This window comes from Oryctolagus cuniculus, chromosome 16 (assembly GCF_051225735.1).
Source record: "Oryctolagus cuniculus isolate XC-2025 breed Fujian yellow rabbit chromosome 16, ASM5122573v1, whole genome shotgun sequence".
NCBI lineage: Eukaryota > Metazoa > Chordata > Mammalia > Lagomorpha > Leporidae > Oryctolagus > Oryctolagus cuniculus.
In genome coordinates, this window is record NC_142882.1 from 92143206 (window position 1) to 92158485 (window position 15280).

Sequence of the window (15280 nt, forward strand, 5' to 3'; positions counted from 1 at the left end):
TTGTCACTGACACCTGTCCCTTGAGAACAGGCGTGGAAGCTTCCACTTATGGGGTTGTGCTGGCACTGAGGACGTTTCAGATTGGGGAAACTTTCAGGTTTTGGCTTCTTGGAACAGACCCGCAGCCTGTGGTAGTGGACGTATGGCCAGCAGCTTATCGCCCCATATTCTCAATTTGTTTGCCTTGGGTCATTTTAAAGGGACACTATTGCCTCACTGATGTTTTAATTCACGCTTTCCATGAACTGTCAAGAACCCATTATTTTCTACTAAAATCTGCAGTACTGGGCCAAGATCCTGCAGGCTTGGGTCTGCTTCCTGTGGCTGTGGCTGTCCTGTGCTCCTGGGCTGCCCAGCTCCCCAGGTGGCCTTGACAGAATGGTGGTATACCACCACTGACCCGAGCTTGCAGGTGTGTGCTTCCTGCAGCTTCTCTCGTGAACTCTCCACCATCCTGATGCAGAGTCCCAGCTCAGAGAGCATTGCTGCATCTCATCATAGCTGCAGCATCCAAGCACAGCCTGAGAACCATCTTTATCCTCTGCCTGATGGATAGTGTCACTTCACAGCTCCCCATCACTCTGCAGATTCTGGGAGATTCAATCCTAATATGGCCAGACTCGAGCATCACCGTTCCCCGTTCTCCCTCAGGCATCTGAACATGGCCTGGATCTTGCATTTCTCACGACTTGTATGAGTCCAGGTACCTCTTAGGGGTTGGGCTCCATCACCTGAATGGGTTCTGCCTCCACCACTTGCAGCTGCATCACTGGTCTCCTCTCTGCCTCAGGTTCCTCATCTGTAGGGGGCAGGCAATGACGTCACTGCTCTGGGATCTGTGAGCATCAAACGCTGGCACTGTGGGCTCCCATGTGTAACAGCGGATATGGCAGGGTCATCTGCTGCATGCTTTGCCTCCCATTATCACGGCCAAAGGCTCTATGAACAGAGTAGGGGACGGACTGAAGTCTGAACAGACCATTCCCCGGCTCATTCTCCAAAGCTGACACGGCACAGGACCCCCTGCTCATTCCCCAAAGCTGACACCAGCACCAGGACTCCTTCCAGTGGTCATGGGCTCCTTTGGGAAACATACAGGAGCACCAAGGTGTGACCACCTTACAGAGCCCACAGGTCCAGTGGAAGACTGTGCCACCTCAGCCCAGAGCAGGGACCCAGAGTCCCTCCCACTGCAGCTGCACCTGGCTCTGTGCAGCCTGCATTCCACCACAGGGGTGCCAGCAGGGAGGGGGGAGGCCTGCCAGTGTCTGCCCCCTGCTGCTGGGTAACAAAGGCCCTGTCTATCGAGCAAGGGGTCAGCGTAGGTGTCGACCTGACTGGGCCACTGGCCAGATGTTCTCTTCCAGGGTAGTGGCCAGGATGAACCGGAGACCAGCGTATGGATTCGTCAACTGGATAACGCGGGCCCCTATGTGAGGTGGGTGACCCCATCTCACCACTGCAGCTCTGGACAGAATACAATGCTGGGAGGGCAGCACTCATCGTCCAGTGGGGGCGTTAAGTCTTCCGCCTGTGGATGCAGACACAAGCTGCTGTGCCCTGGGTCTGTGCTTCTCAGCATCTGTCACCCCTCAAGCCACTTCCTTAGCATGACTCTGCTTGTGTCTGCATAGACTCCTTTGCCATGTGCGTACAGACACCAGCATGCCCCCACTTACAGCAGCTTGTGTCCAGGAAGGAGAAAATATTCAATCATAGTTGAAGATGCACCTAACATGAGTCCACCTGCCCTCCTGGACATCATGACTTAGCCTTGCCTGCAGCTCGGCAAAGTCATCTCACACCAAGCCTATGTTATAATAGAGCTGCTTGCCTTGTGCAACCTATTGACTACCCATGGATAGTGAAAGCAGACTGGCCAGGCTGCTGCGGCCAGGCCAGCTGCGGCTTGAAGGTGGGTCCCTGCACCTTCGTGGTCCACCCCTCTTGTTATCAGCCTGGTACTGCTTAGCAGCACCACCTGTGCACCTGCAGGAAGCACACAGGTCCCCGTCCACTGAGCCGCAGTCCCCGGCAAGGAGCCAGGGAATCTGCATTTTCAACATGCTCCCTTGGGTGGCTCTAATGCAATTAAAGTTTGAGAGCCTCTGTGCCCTGCTGAGACCCTCACTCCACAGACGTCACGAAGCCTCTTCATTAGACTTTTTGCCAAGAATTAACAGAGTCTTAATTACCTGAGAACACTGATTGACAATCAGAGGCTTCAGACAGTTGGGTTTTCATTCAACACAAAGTCAAGATCTGCATCTCAATGATGATGGCATCGCCAGCTGACACCACAGGCCCCAGTGAGAAGATGCGGGCAGGCTGGATGACACTGGCAGAGCCGCGGTGCTGTCCAAGCCAGCGAAGTGGGCTGGGTGGGTGCGACCCTGCCCACCTCCAGCCACCTCCCAGACAGGCGCTTGTGAAGCTGGCCCCGAAATGCTGCTTGTTTGGGTCCTCAAATCGGGATCCAAGAATCCCATTATTGTCTAAGGTTCCTGCTTGCAGGCCAGTCTGAGGACGTCAGCCATGACCACTGCCTCCCACCCCACACCCCAGCAAACGGGTTTGCTGAACCCACTGTTCACACAGCCCACACCCGCCTGCCTTGCTGCCATCTCGTTCCCTGGTGTGTGGGAAGGAGACCCGAGGGCAGTCGAGGCTGAGATCCTGGGCTTGTGGTTCTGATGCAGGGCCAGCAGCACCTCCTGCCTCTCCTTAATCTCCATGCTTGTCAAGGACCTGCCCTTCTTCGCTGTGGTCTGTGAGGCCTGGCTGGGCATGGGCAGGAGGCTGGGCTCCTTGGGTCTTGCTCTAAAACGCTTCCTGCAGAGGAAATCACCTGTGGACTCACATGTCCAGCCAGCCCCCAAGACTGTCCCACCACAATGTCCTGCTGTGGGCCGGGGCAGTGTCCTGGGGCCATGAGCTCTCGGGCAGAGGCACCTGCCACGTGTGCCTCAGCACATGCTTTCTGCTGAGCGAATTCATGGCCATGCAAGCCACAGGGGAGATGAGAGCTGGGGAGAGTTAGGCATGGTTGCCGGCCGGCACGGGCTGTGGAACAGACGGGAGCAGAGAGGAAGCACAAGGACAGGCACGGTGCAAGCTGACTCAGGCTCCCCTGACAGCTGCCACTGTTCTTGCAGCTTCTCCCCATTCTCCCTCTCAGGGGAGCTGACCATGGCGCACAACTAAAGGCAGGAAGGATCCAGTGCTGCTGATGGGGCCAGGCGCGTGCTCAGCCTTGCGCCAGGGAGTTTCTCACTCTGGCTTCAGGTAATTTCCTCCAGCGTGTGCCCTGACTGGCGCTCAGCAGAACAGACTTTCTACCAAACACAGATGGAACTGTCTTGTTTTAAAACACACGGGCAATCTCCAGTAGCTCCAAAAAGTACAATATTTATGGCGATAACATGATAAAATATAATAAATAACATGTGTTCAAAAATGTTTACTTCTTTTCATCCACCTGAAAGGCAGAATGGTGGACAGAGAGAGGTTCCTTCAGTTACTCCATTCCCAAAATGCCTACAACAACCAGGGCTTGGCCAGGCCAAAGCCAGGACGCAGGAATTCCACGGGTCTCCTAGTGGATAGCAGAAGCACAAGCACTTGAGCCATCATCTGTTGCCTCCCAGGATGCATCAGTAGGAAGCTGGTCAGAAGCAGAGCATCCAGGACTCCAAGCAGCCCTCTGATAGAGGATGCGGGTGTCCCACGCAGCAGCTTGACCTGCTGTGTCTCAACACCTGCTCCTAAGACCAACTTTAAAGGCTCCCCAACAGCTTAGAAACAAGCTCAAATTCTCACAAAGCAATGAGCCAGGGCCACTATGAGAATTGCCTCATTTTCCTTCTTTTTGCGAGGAGTCATTTCATTAAGCAACTACTGGCAATGGAATAACTCTTGGCTCAGCGGCGCAATACAAAACCAAATTTCAGAATATCTCAGAAATAGCAACCACAGAAACACATCAGAATCTAAAATTCAGGGCAGCAAACACTCACTAAGATAAACATAAAAATACATTAACTATTGACATGCCAAGAAGCTGGGGGAAATGACCAAGAAAGCAAACAGGAAAAAAAACAGTAACAATAAAAAGAGATTGAAGATTTAGGGAGAGACCCCACAGCATAATTAATGAGAAAACATAAAGCTTGTTCTCTGAGAACAACAGCGACACTGCTGGCCACCCCTTGGCCAGCGTCATCAGGTAGTGAGAGGGAAGTGCAAGCCCAAGAAATGAGATGATGACAGGAAGACATCCAGGGCCAGAGACGAGGCCATGGGAAGTCGCCCATTTAGACAGCGCTCTGCAGGTAACTCTGACAACTTAAACAGAATACTCACTTCTTGGAAAAGCGCAATTCAGCAAAGCCAACCCCAGGAGAGACGTCAATTTCATCAGAACCAATCCCAACAGAGCAAGTGTGAGAGTGCTTCTTTACAAATCAGCACCGTGACTGTGTGGTTTCCTAGGAAAATCCTACCAGTTAAAACCCAGCAATCTGTAGTGCTGTCTAAAATTCTCCAGAGATGTCGAAACTAAGGACATGCAGTGAGCATGATACCAAGACTTGACAAATGCAATACAAAAAAGTAAATGTAGACCCATCTCACATATGAATCTCAATGCAAAAATGTTAAAATAATGGTAAGCAGAATCCAATATCTCATTTAAATATGAATGTACTGTGAACCAGCAGTACTTATTCCAAAAATGAAGATTCAATACTAGAGATTCTACTAATAAAATTCTGCGTATTAAAATCTATGAGAAAAATCCTACTATCTTGATAGATGTCAAAAAAGCATTTAACAAGATTCAATGCTGACTTTAAAAAATGTAATGGAAGAGAATGGACAGAGTCTGTAAAAACTATAAATCACATCAGGAAAGCAAGCGAAACCAAGAAGGCGAGGGTGCCTCGGATCCACTCGGTTACAGCACAGGTGTCAAGGAAGCAGTCAGACCACCTTTATTCGCAAGCGACATCGCACTTTATCTTCAAAACCCAACAGTTGCGGGCAACACGGACTACTACTACCAACAGCAGCATGGCTTTTAAGGTAACGTCAGTACTCCCCATCAGACAAGCAAAGCCGCCACAGGGGTAACGGGCTAGCAAACGTGCACAACAAAGCGAAACGGGCGCCCCAAGCCCACAGGAAGGCCCGGCCAACACCTGACTCCGCAGAGGGACGCCCGACGGCTCACACGCGTCAGCGCGGACGTCCCTCCCGTCACCGTCCCCGGTGTACTCTGTGACTTACTCCTGCGTCAGTGACACCACCGCGTCCCGCAGCAGAGCAAGCCGGCCATTGCGACGACGCCCCGGCCCAGGCAGGAAGTCCTGCCAGGGAAGGTTGGAGGGGCAGCGTTTCCGGCGCTGAGAGATGACGTAGTCAGTGCGCCAGGCCCCACGGCGCTCGGTTGTCACGTGAGGGCGCACGCAGCCTCTGGAGCGCCCCCTCGAGGGGCCGAGGTGTTAACGCATGTCCATGTAGGGGTCCGAGGTGAGGTCGAACGCACACAGTAAGTGCAGCCGAGGCGGAAGGCGGGAGACAGGAACGTGGGGCGCGGGGGCGTGGACAGCAGGGCAGCAGAAACGGACAGCATGAAGCTTGGCCTCTGTGCTCGGGTGCTGTTCGTGCCTGTTCTTAGTTGTCTGGAATATCGGGGTGCAGAGACGCTCTCTTTCGTGCCTGTGACAGCAGACGTCGCTCAGCGAGAACGCAGCGAGAACGCATGTGGACTACGGGGATCGTGTGCAGCTTGTTGTATTGTATTCCCTCATCTGCGGCCCCGGGCGCTGGGTTCCTTTCCTGCCCATGGGTGGGCCATCTCTGAACCTGTGTCTGTCTGCAGCCTCGAACCCTGTCCCGCGCCCCATTGCCCGAGCCAGAAGACCCCCGTACCAGCACCCCAAGCTGCCCAACCCTGCCTCTCCCTTCTCTTGCTGGGGTGGCCGGCGACCACGTCCTTGGGGTTTGACTGGGCCTGGTGGTCTCTGGTTCCACGGCCACTCCCCGGCCGGGTCAGGTTGCTGAATCACTCTTGTTATTCCTGCTTCCTGGCCTCAGGGACTCCCCTGCCCTCGGGATGGAGTCCATCTGTGGCTGAGGGTGCTCGGAGGCCTCCGGTTGCCCCTGCCGGGGGCTCCTTGTGTTCACATCTGCACCTTGCTGGGGTCTGGCTCTGCAGAACTCTGTCTCAGCCTGTACGGACAAGCCAGCCCCTCCTCTCTCGGCCGTCATCGGCTCAGCTGTCACTCCTGCAGGGACTTCCTGGGCACCCATTCTGTACTGTGTGCCCTCACCCCAACATCCACCTTCACTCATCTGCCCTCTCCAGCCCCTCGCGAGGAGAGCCTGTGGCGCACTTACCATGGATAGGAACAGAGCCCAGGCCTGGCCCACACCAGTCTTCAGTGCTGGATGACTTTAAGAAGGGGAAAAGGTGCAGCCCTATTTATATGTCATTATAGTCTGGCTTTGCTAAAAACCTGTGTTCCCCTCCTTTCATCCTCGACATCTAAGAGTGCCAAAGCTGAGGGCCGCCTGGCCATGAACTTGTGGACTGCAGTTGTTGATGCCTAATTCACACACTGGAGTCTTCCAGGTGGTTCTGCTCAGGTCCCTGGAACGTCCGCATTCCCAGCGTACCACTATAGTTGGCGATGGATTCGTTCCTCATCAAAATTGTCCATTTGATTTACAAACATTTCCTTTTTCCCTGGAGTGGGGCTTTTCAAGCTTAGGAGACAAGACTGAAGCAGCTTGCTGAACCAGCATTAAAATGTGCAGCTGTGTCTTCCCGTCTCCACATCCCTGCTGCAGAGGGAAGTTGGAGCAGCTGGACTTCCTGGTGTGCACCTTGTTTAGGAAGGGAGACGAGGGAATAATCAACCTGAGTTTCTGCAGACGGGAAGTGGGCACATTTCTTCTCCTGTGGTGATGAGAGAGGAGGAAGTGGACATGATTTCTCTCTGGTGAATTTCTAAGATAACTGGGCACATTTCCTGTCCTGTGGTGATGTCACAGGGAGGAGCGGGTGTGTTTCCCGTCCTGTGGTGATGTCACAGGGAGGAGCAGGTGTGTTTCCTGTCCTGTGGTGATGTCACAGGGAGGAGCAGGCGTGTTTCCCATCCTGTGGTGATGTCACAGGGAGGAGCGGGCGTGTTTCCTGTCCTGTGGTGATGTCACAGGGAGGGGCGGGCATGTTTCCTGTCCTGTGGTGATGTCACAGGGAGGGGCGGGTGTGTTTCATGTCCTGTGGTGATGTCACAGGAAGCAGCAGGTGTGTTTCCCATCCTGTGGTGATGTCACAGGGAGGAGCAGGAGTGTTTCCTGTCCTGTGGTGATGTCACAGGGAGGAGTGGGCATGTTTCCTGTCCTGTGGTGATGTCACAGGGAGGGGCAGGTGTGTTTCCCATCCTGTGGTGATGTCACAGGGAGGAGCGGGAGTGTTTCCCATCCTGTGGTGATGTCACAGGGAGGGGCGGGAGTGTTTCCCGTCCTGTGGTGATGTCACAGGGAGGAGCAGGTGTGTTTCCTGTCCTGTGGTGATGTCACAGGGAGGGGCGGGCATGTTTCCTGTCCTGTGGTGATGTCACAGGGAGGAGCAGGTGTGTTTCCCATCCTGTGGTGATGTCACAGGGAGGAGCGGGAGTGTTTCCCGTCCTGTGGTGATGTCACAGGGAGGAGCAGGTGTGTTTCCCGTCCTGTGGTGATGTCACAGGGAGGAGCAGGAGTGTTTCCCGTCCTGTGGTGATGTCACAGGGAGGAGCGGGAGTGTTTCCCGTCCTGTGGTGATGTCACAGGAAGGAGCGGGCGTGTTTCCTGTCCTGTGGTGATGTCACAGGGAGGAGTGGGCATGTTTCCTGTCCTGTAGTGATGTCACAGGGAGGAGCGGGAGTGTTTCCCGTCCTGTGGTGATGTCACAGGGAGGAGCGGGCGTGTTTCCTGTCCTGTGGTGATGTCACAGGGAGGGGCGGGCATGTTTCCTGTCCTGTGGTGATGTCACAGGGAGGGGCGGGTGTGTTTCATGTCCTGTGGTGATGTCACAGGAAGCAGCAGGTGTGTTTCCCATCCTGTGGTGATGTCACAGGGAGGAGCGGGAGTGTTTCCCGTCCTGTGGTGATGTCACAGGGAGGAGCAGGTGTGTTTCCTGTCCTGTGGTGATGTCACAGGGAGGAGCAGGTGTGTTTCCTGTCCTGTGGTGATGTCACAGGGAGGGGCGGGCATGTTTCCTGTCCTGTGGTGATGTCACAGGGAGGAGCAGGTGTGTTTCCCATCCTGTGGTGATGTCACAGGGAGGAGCGGGCGTGTTTCCCGTCCTGTGGTGATGTCACAGGGAGGAGCAGGTGTGTTTCCTGTCCTGTGGTGATGTCACAGGGAGGAGTGGGAGTGTTTCCCGTCCTGTGGTGATGTCACAGGGAGGAGCAGGTGTGTTTCCCGTCCTGTGGTGATGTCACAGGGAGGAGCAGGTGTGTTTCCTGTCCTGTGGTGATGTCACAGGGAGGAGCGGGAGTGTTTCCCGTCCTGTGGTGATGTCACAGGGAGGAGTGGGCATGTTTCCTGTCCTGTGGTGATGTCACAGGGAGGAGTGAGCATGTTTCCTGTCCTGTGGTGATGTCACAGGGAGGAGCAGGTGTGTTTCCCGTCCTGTGGTGATGTCACAGGGAGGAGTGGGCATGTTTCCTGTCCTGTGGTGATGTCACAGGAAGGAGTGGGTGTTTCCTGTCCTGTAGTGATGTCACAGGGAGGAGCAGGAGTGTTTCCTGTCCTGTAGTGATGTCTCAGGGAGGAGCGGGTGTGTTTCCTGTCCTGTGGTGATGTCACAGGGAGGAGTGGGCGTGTTTCCTGTCCTGTGGTGATGTCACAGGAAGGAGTGGGTGTTTCCTGTCCTGTAGTGATGTCACAGGGAGGAGCGGGAGTGTTTCCTGTCCTGTTGTGACTGAGAGGGAGGAGTGGGCGTGTTTCCTATCCTGTGGTGATGTCACAGGGAGGAGCGGGCATGTTTCCCATCCTGTGGTGATGTCACAGGGAGGAGTGGGTGTTTCCTGTCCTGTGGTGATGTCACAGGGAGGAGCGGGCATGTTTCCCGTCCTATGGTGATGTCACAGGGAGGAGTGGGTGTTTCCTGTCCTGTGGTGATGTCACAGGGAGGAGCGGGCATGTTTCCCATCCTGTGGTGATGTCACAGGGAGGAGCGGGCATGTTTCCCATCCTGTGGTGATGTCACAGGGAGGAGCAGGAGTGTTTCCTGTCCTGTGGTGATGTCACAGGGAAGAGCAGGTGTGTTTCCTGTCCTGTGGTGATGTCACAGGGAGGAGTGGGCGTGTTTCCTGTCCTGTAGTGATGTCACAGGGAGGAGCAGGAGTGTTTCCTGTCCTGTGGTGATGTCACAGGGAGGAGTGGGCGTGTTTCCTGTCCTGTAGTGATGTCACAGGGAGGAGCAGGAGTGTTTCCTGTCCTGTGGTGATGTCACAGGGAGGGGCGGGTGTGTTTCCTGTCCTGTGGTGATGTCACAGGGAGGGGTGGGCGTGTTTCCTGTCCTGTGGTGATGTCACAGGGAGGAGCAGGAGTGTTTCCTGTCCTGTTGTGACTGAGAGGGAGGAGCGGGTGTGTTTCCCATCCTGTGGTGATGTCACAGGGAGGAGCGGGAGTGTTTCCCGTCCTGTGGTGATGTCACAGGGAGGAGCGGGCGTGTTTCCCGTCCTGTGGTGATGTCACAGGGAGGAGCAGGTGTGTTTCCTGTCCTGTGGTGATGTCACAGGGAGGAGCGGGAGTGTTTCCCGTCCTGTGGTGATGTCACAGGAAGGAGCGGGCGTGTTTCCTGTCCTGTGGTGATGTCACAGGGAGGAGCGGGCGTGTTTCCCGTCCTGTGGTGATGTCACAGGGAGGAGCGGGAGTGTTTCCCGTCCTGTGGTGATGTCACAGGGAGGAGTGGGCATGTTTCCTGTCCTGTGGTGATGTCACAGGGAGGAGTGAGCATGTTTCCTGTCCTGTGGTGATGTCTCAGGGAGGAGTGGGCATGTTTCCTGTCCTGTGGTGATGTCACAGGGAGGAGTGGGTGTGTTTCCTGTCCTGTGGTGATGTCACAGGGAGGAGTGGGCGTGTTTCCTGTCCTGTGGTGATGTCACAGGAAGGAGTGGGTGTTTCCTGTCCTGTAGTGATGTCACAGGGAGGAGCAGGAGTGTTTCCTGTCCTGTTGTGACATGAGAGGGAGGAGTGGGCGTGTTTCCTATCCTGTGGTGATGTCACAGGGAGGAGCGGGTCTGTTTCCTGTCCTATGGTGATGTCACAGGGAGGAGTGGGTGTTTCCTGTCCTGTGGTGATGTCACAGGGAGGAGCGGGCATGTTTCCCGTCCTATGGTGATGTCACAGGGAGGAGTGGGTGTTTCCTGTCCTGTGGTGATGTCACAGGGAGGAGCGGGCATGTTTCCCATCCTGTGGTGATGTCACAGGGAGGAGCGGGCATGTTTCCCATCCTGTGGAGATGTCACAGGGAGGAGCAGGAGTGTTTCCTGTCCTGTGGTGATGTCACAGGGAAGAGCAGGTGTGTTTCCTGTCCTGTGGTGATGTCACAGGGAGGAGTGGGCGTGTTTCCTGTCCTGTAGTGATGTCACAGGGAGGAGCAGGAGTGTTTCCTGTCCTGTGGTGATGTCACAGGGAGGAGTGGGCGTGTTTCCTGTCCTGTAGTGATGTCACAGGGAGGAGCAGGAGTGTTTCCTGTCCTGTGGTGATGTCACAGGGAGGGGCGGGTGTGTTTCCTGTCCTGTGGTGATGTCACAGGGAGGGGTGGGCGTGTTTCCTGTCCTGTGGTGATGTCACAGGGAGGAGCAGGAGTGTTTCCTGTCCTGTTGTGACTGAGAGGGAGGAGCGGGTGTGTTTCCCATCCTGTGGTGATGTCACAGGGAGTAGCGGGTGTGTTTCCTGTCCTGTGGTGATGTCACAGGAAGGAGCGTGTGTGTTTCCTGTCCTGTGGTGATGTCACAGGAAGGAGCGGGTGTGTTTCGTGTCCTGTGGTGATGTCACAGGGAGGAGCAGGAGTGTTTCCTGTCCTGTAGTGATGTCACAGGGAGGAGCGGGTGTGTTTCCTGTCCTGTGGTGATGTCACAGGGAGGGGTGGGCGTGTTTCCTGTCCTGTGGTGATGTCACAGGAAGGAGTGGGTGTTTCCTGTCCTGTAGTGATGTCTCAGGGAGGGGCGGGTGTGTTTCCTGTCCTGTGGTGATGTCACAGGGAGGAGTGGGCGTGTTTCATGTCCTGTGGTGATGTCACAGGGAGGAGCAGGAGTGTTTCCTGTCCTGTTGTGACTGAGAGGGAGGGGCGGGTGTGTTTCCCATCCTGTGGTGATGTCACAGGGAGGAGCGGGTCTGTTTCCTGTTGGAGTCCATGGCTTTTCCGGGTGAGGCTTTCTGTGTGGACCTCCGGCACCAGCTGTAGGCTGGAATTTGTGCCAGAGCAGGTGGCTGCTCACCGGGAGAATGCTGTCTTGACTGTCTCCCTCACCTGTGTGGTTCATGGCCCCAGAGCTACCAGAACAACACCACTTCCCCTGAGCCCAGTGGTCCTCGCTGGGGCCCATGTGGTCTCCAGAAGCCTCAGGGTGTGGCTGCAGCTGTGCCTGAAGCTCCCTGTGGTGTCTGCTTCCATCTGGAACCCCAGCAGCAGAGACCCGCCCCCCCCCCCACCTGCCATCAGCACGCAGCCCTGTGCCACACCGGAAAGACAGAGCCCGGATGCCTTCCTGACTGCAGGAGCCCTTGCCTTGCAGGCAGATGGGAAGCTGGCGGGTGCTTCCCTTCCACCACAGCCGAGAACTGCCCGCGCCTCCTTCTCCTGAGCACGATGGCCCGAGTGCCAGACTTGGGCGTCTGTTGATGGGAGGCTGGACCCAGCTGGGTGACTGCAGACAAATCAGAGGATGTCTCTGGGCCTCGACTGCTGTGCCGTGAAGTGGGAGAGCAGGTGTCACGGGTCTTGGACTTGATCCCCAGGTGCAGCATGCTGGCCTCTGGGAGGCACTCAGTGCTGTGAGCTCCATTTGGCTGAATCCCTGAGCCACATGACATGATGAGATCAGCTACTCATGTGGCTCTGGTCACACAGGGAAGAGAGCGCGGCAAAGCTAACGAGGGTCCAGGGGAAAGACGGCCCTGCCAGCTGCCCGTTTGCACTTGTGTGGACAAGGGGCCCCAAGGGCATGGCAGACCCCCAGGGCAGCAGAGGCCCTGGAAACCCACTGCCCTGATCACCCTGAGAAACCCCGCCTCCTGGGAGCAGCCACTCTGCTTCCAATGCTGCTTGGCCCCAAGGTTCACAGCCTCCCCCACTCCGGGCAGATTTTGGAGAGTGATGTCATCACCAAGTGCCGGGACAGCTCTGTGAGCAGCTGCCTGTGCTAGGGGGCGCACGCTCTGGGTGGACACTTCCATCTGATTTCCAGGCCAGAGCCTTCGCTGTGGCTGACCCAGCATGCCGTGTATTCCCAGAGGCCCCGGCGGGAGAGGTGCACGGGAACAGCAGCCTCAGCCTCGCCGAGCAGTCCTACCCTGGGCTGCCCGTCCACCCCTCCTCTGAGCCCCCTCCTCTTTCCTGCTCCCACCCCTCTCCCCCCCCCAGCCTGGGCTTGGCCCTGACCTGGCACCCTGGGTGGGGAGCCTGCCAATAATCCTGTCCTCCCTGCCCCCTCCTCCCGTGGTGCACTTGCAGTCTGACCAGGAACTCTGAGCATCTGGGCATCTGCTGTGAGCCACAAGCGTAGCAGGTCCTCTTGCAGTTGCCACTCAGGGCAAACAAAGCATGGCCAGGCAGACTCCAAGCTCACCATGGACTTTGGTCAGACGGCTGAGCTGTGTCCAGGGCACAGGGTGCCCTGGGGTCCCCCACAGCGGCCCCGGTCCAGCCTGTGCTGGTCGGCACCTTTCAGTGCAGATGTCTCTGTCCTCCAGGTGGGGTGGGGATGGTAAGGACTCCTGGGGCAGTAGTGGGGGATGGTCAGGACGCCTGGGGCGGTAGTGGGGATGGTCAGGACGCCTGGGGCGGTAGTGGGGGTTGGTAAGGACGCCTGGGGCGGTAGTGGGGATGGTCAGGACTCCTGGGGCGGTAGTGGGGTTGGTAAGGACGCCTGGGGCGGTAGTGGGGATGGTCAGGACTCCTGGGGCGGTAGTGGGGTTGGTCAGGACTCCTGGGGCGGTAGTGGGGTTGGTCAGGACGCCTGGGGCGGTAGCGGGGGATGGTCAGGACTCCTGGGGCGGTAGTGGGGGATGGTAAGGACGCCTGGGGTGGTAGTGGGGGATGGTCAGGACGCCTGGGCCGGTAGTGGGGGATGGTCAGGACTCCTGGGGCGGTAGCGGGGGATGGTAAGGACGCCTGGGGCGGTAGCGGGGGATGGTCAGGACGCCTGGGGCGGTAGCGGGGGATGGTCAGGACGCCTGGGGCGGTAGTGGGGGTTGGTAAGGACTCCTGGGGCGGTAGTGGGGGATGGTCAGGACGCCTGGGGCGGTAGTGGGGTTGGTCAGGACGCCTGGGGCGGTAGTGGGGGATGGTCAGGACGCCTGGGGCGGTAGTGGGGTTGGTAAGGACGCCTGGGGCGGTAGTGGGGATGGTCAGGACTCCTGGGGCGGTAGTGGGGTTGGTCAGGACTCCTGGGGCGGTAGTGGGGTTGGTCAGGACGCCTGGGGCGGTAGCGGGGGATGGTCAGGACGCCTGGGGCGGTAGTGGGGGATGGTCAGGACGCCTGGGGCGGTAGTGGGGTTGGTCAGGACGCCTGGGGCGGTAGTGGGGGATGGTCAGGACTCCTGGGGCGGTAGTGGGGTTGGTAAGGACGCCTGGGGCGGTAGTGGGGATGGTCAGGACGCCTGGTGCGGTAGTGGGGTTGGTAAGGACGCCTGGGGCGGTAGTGTGGGATGGTCAGGACGCCTGGGGCGGTAGTGGGGGATGGTCAGGACTCCTGGGGCGGTAGTGGGGGATGGTCAGGACTCCTGGGGCGGTAGTGGGGGATGGTCAGGACTCCTGGGGCGGTAGTGGGGATGGTCAGGACGCCTGGGGCGGTAGTGGGGTTGGTCAGGACGCCTGGGGCGGTAGTGTGGGATGGTCAGGACGCCTGGGGCGGTAGTGGGGTTGGTCAGGACGCCTGCGACGGTAGTGGGGATGGTCAGGACTCCTGGGGCGGTAGTGGGGTTGGTCAGGACGCCTGCGACGGTAGTGGGGATGGTCAGGACGCCTGGGGCGGTAGTGGGGTTGGTCAGGACGCCTGGGGCGGTAGTGGGGGATGGTCAGTACGCCTGGGGCGGTAGTGGGGTTGGTCAGGACGCCTGGGGCGGTAGTGGGGGATGGTCAGGACGCCTGGGGCGGTAGTGGGGGATGGTCAGGACTCCTGGGGCGGTAGTGGGGGATGGTCAGGACGCCTGGGGCGGTAGTGGGGTTGGTAAGGACGCCTGGGGCGGTAGTGGGGGATGGTCAGGACTCCTGGGGCGGTAGTGGGGTTGGTCAGGACGCCTGGGGCGGTAGTGGGGTTGGTCAGGACGCCTGGGGCGGTAGTGGGGTTGGTCAGGACGCCTGGGGCGGTAGTGTGGGATGGTCAGGACGCCTGGGGCGGTAGTGGGGTTGGTCAGGACGCCTGCGACGGTAGTGGGGATGGTCAGGACTCCTGGGGCGGTAGTGGGGGATGGTCAGGACTCCTGGGGCGGTAGTGGGGGATGGTCAGGACTCCTGGGGCGGTAGTGGGGATGGTCAGGACTCCTGGGGCGGTAGTGGGGGATGGTCAGGACGCCTGGGGCGGTAGTGGGGGATGGTCAGGACGCCTGGGGCGGTAGTGGGGGATGGTCAGTACGCCTGGGGCGGTAGTGGGGTTGGTCAGGACGCCTGGGGCGGTAGTGGGGGATGGTCAGGACGCCTGGGGCGGTAGTGGGGGATGGTCAGGACTCCTGGGGCGGTAGTGGGGGATGGTCAGGACGCCTGGGGCGGTAGTGGGGTTGGTAAGGACGCCTGGGGCGGTAGTGGGGGATGGTCAGGACTCCTGGGGCGGTAGTGGGGTTGGTAAGGACGCCTGGGGCGGTAGTGGGGTTGGTCAGGACGCCTGGGGCGGTAGTGGGGTTGGTCAGGACGCCTGGGGCGGTAGTGTGGGATGGTCAGGACGCCTGGGGCGGTAGTGGGGTTGGTCAGGACGCCTGCGACGGTAGTGGGGATGGTCAGGACTCCTGGGGCGGTAGTGGGGGATGGTCAGGACTCCTGGGGCGGTAGTGGGGGATGGTCAGG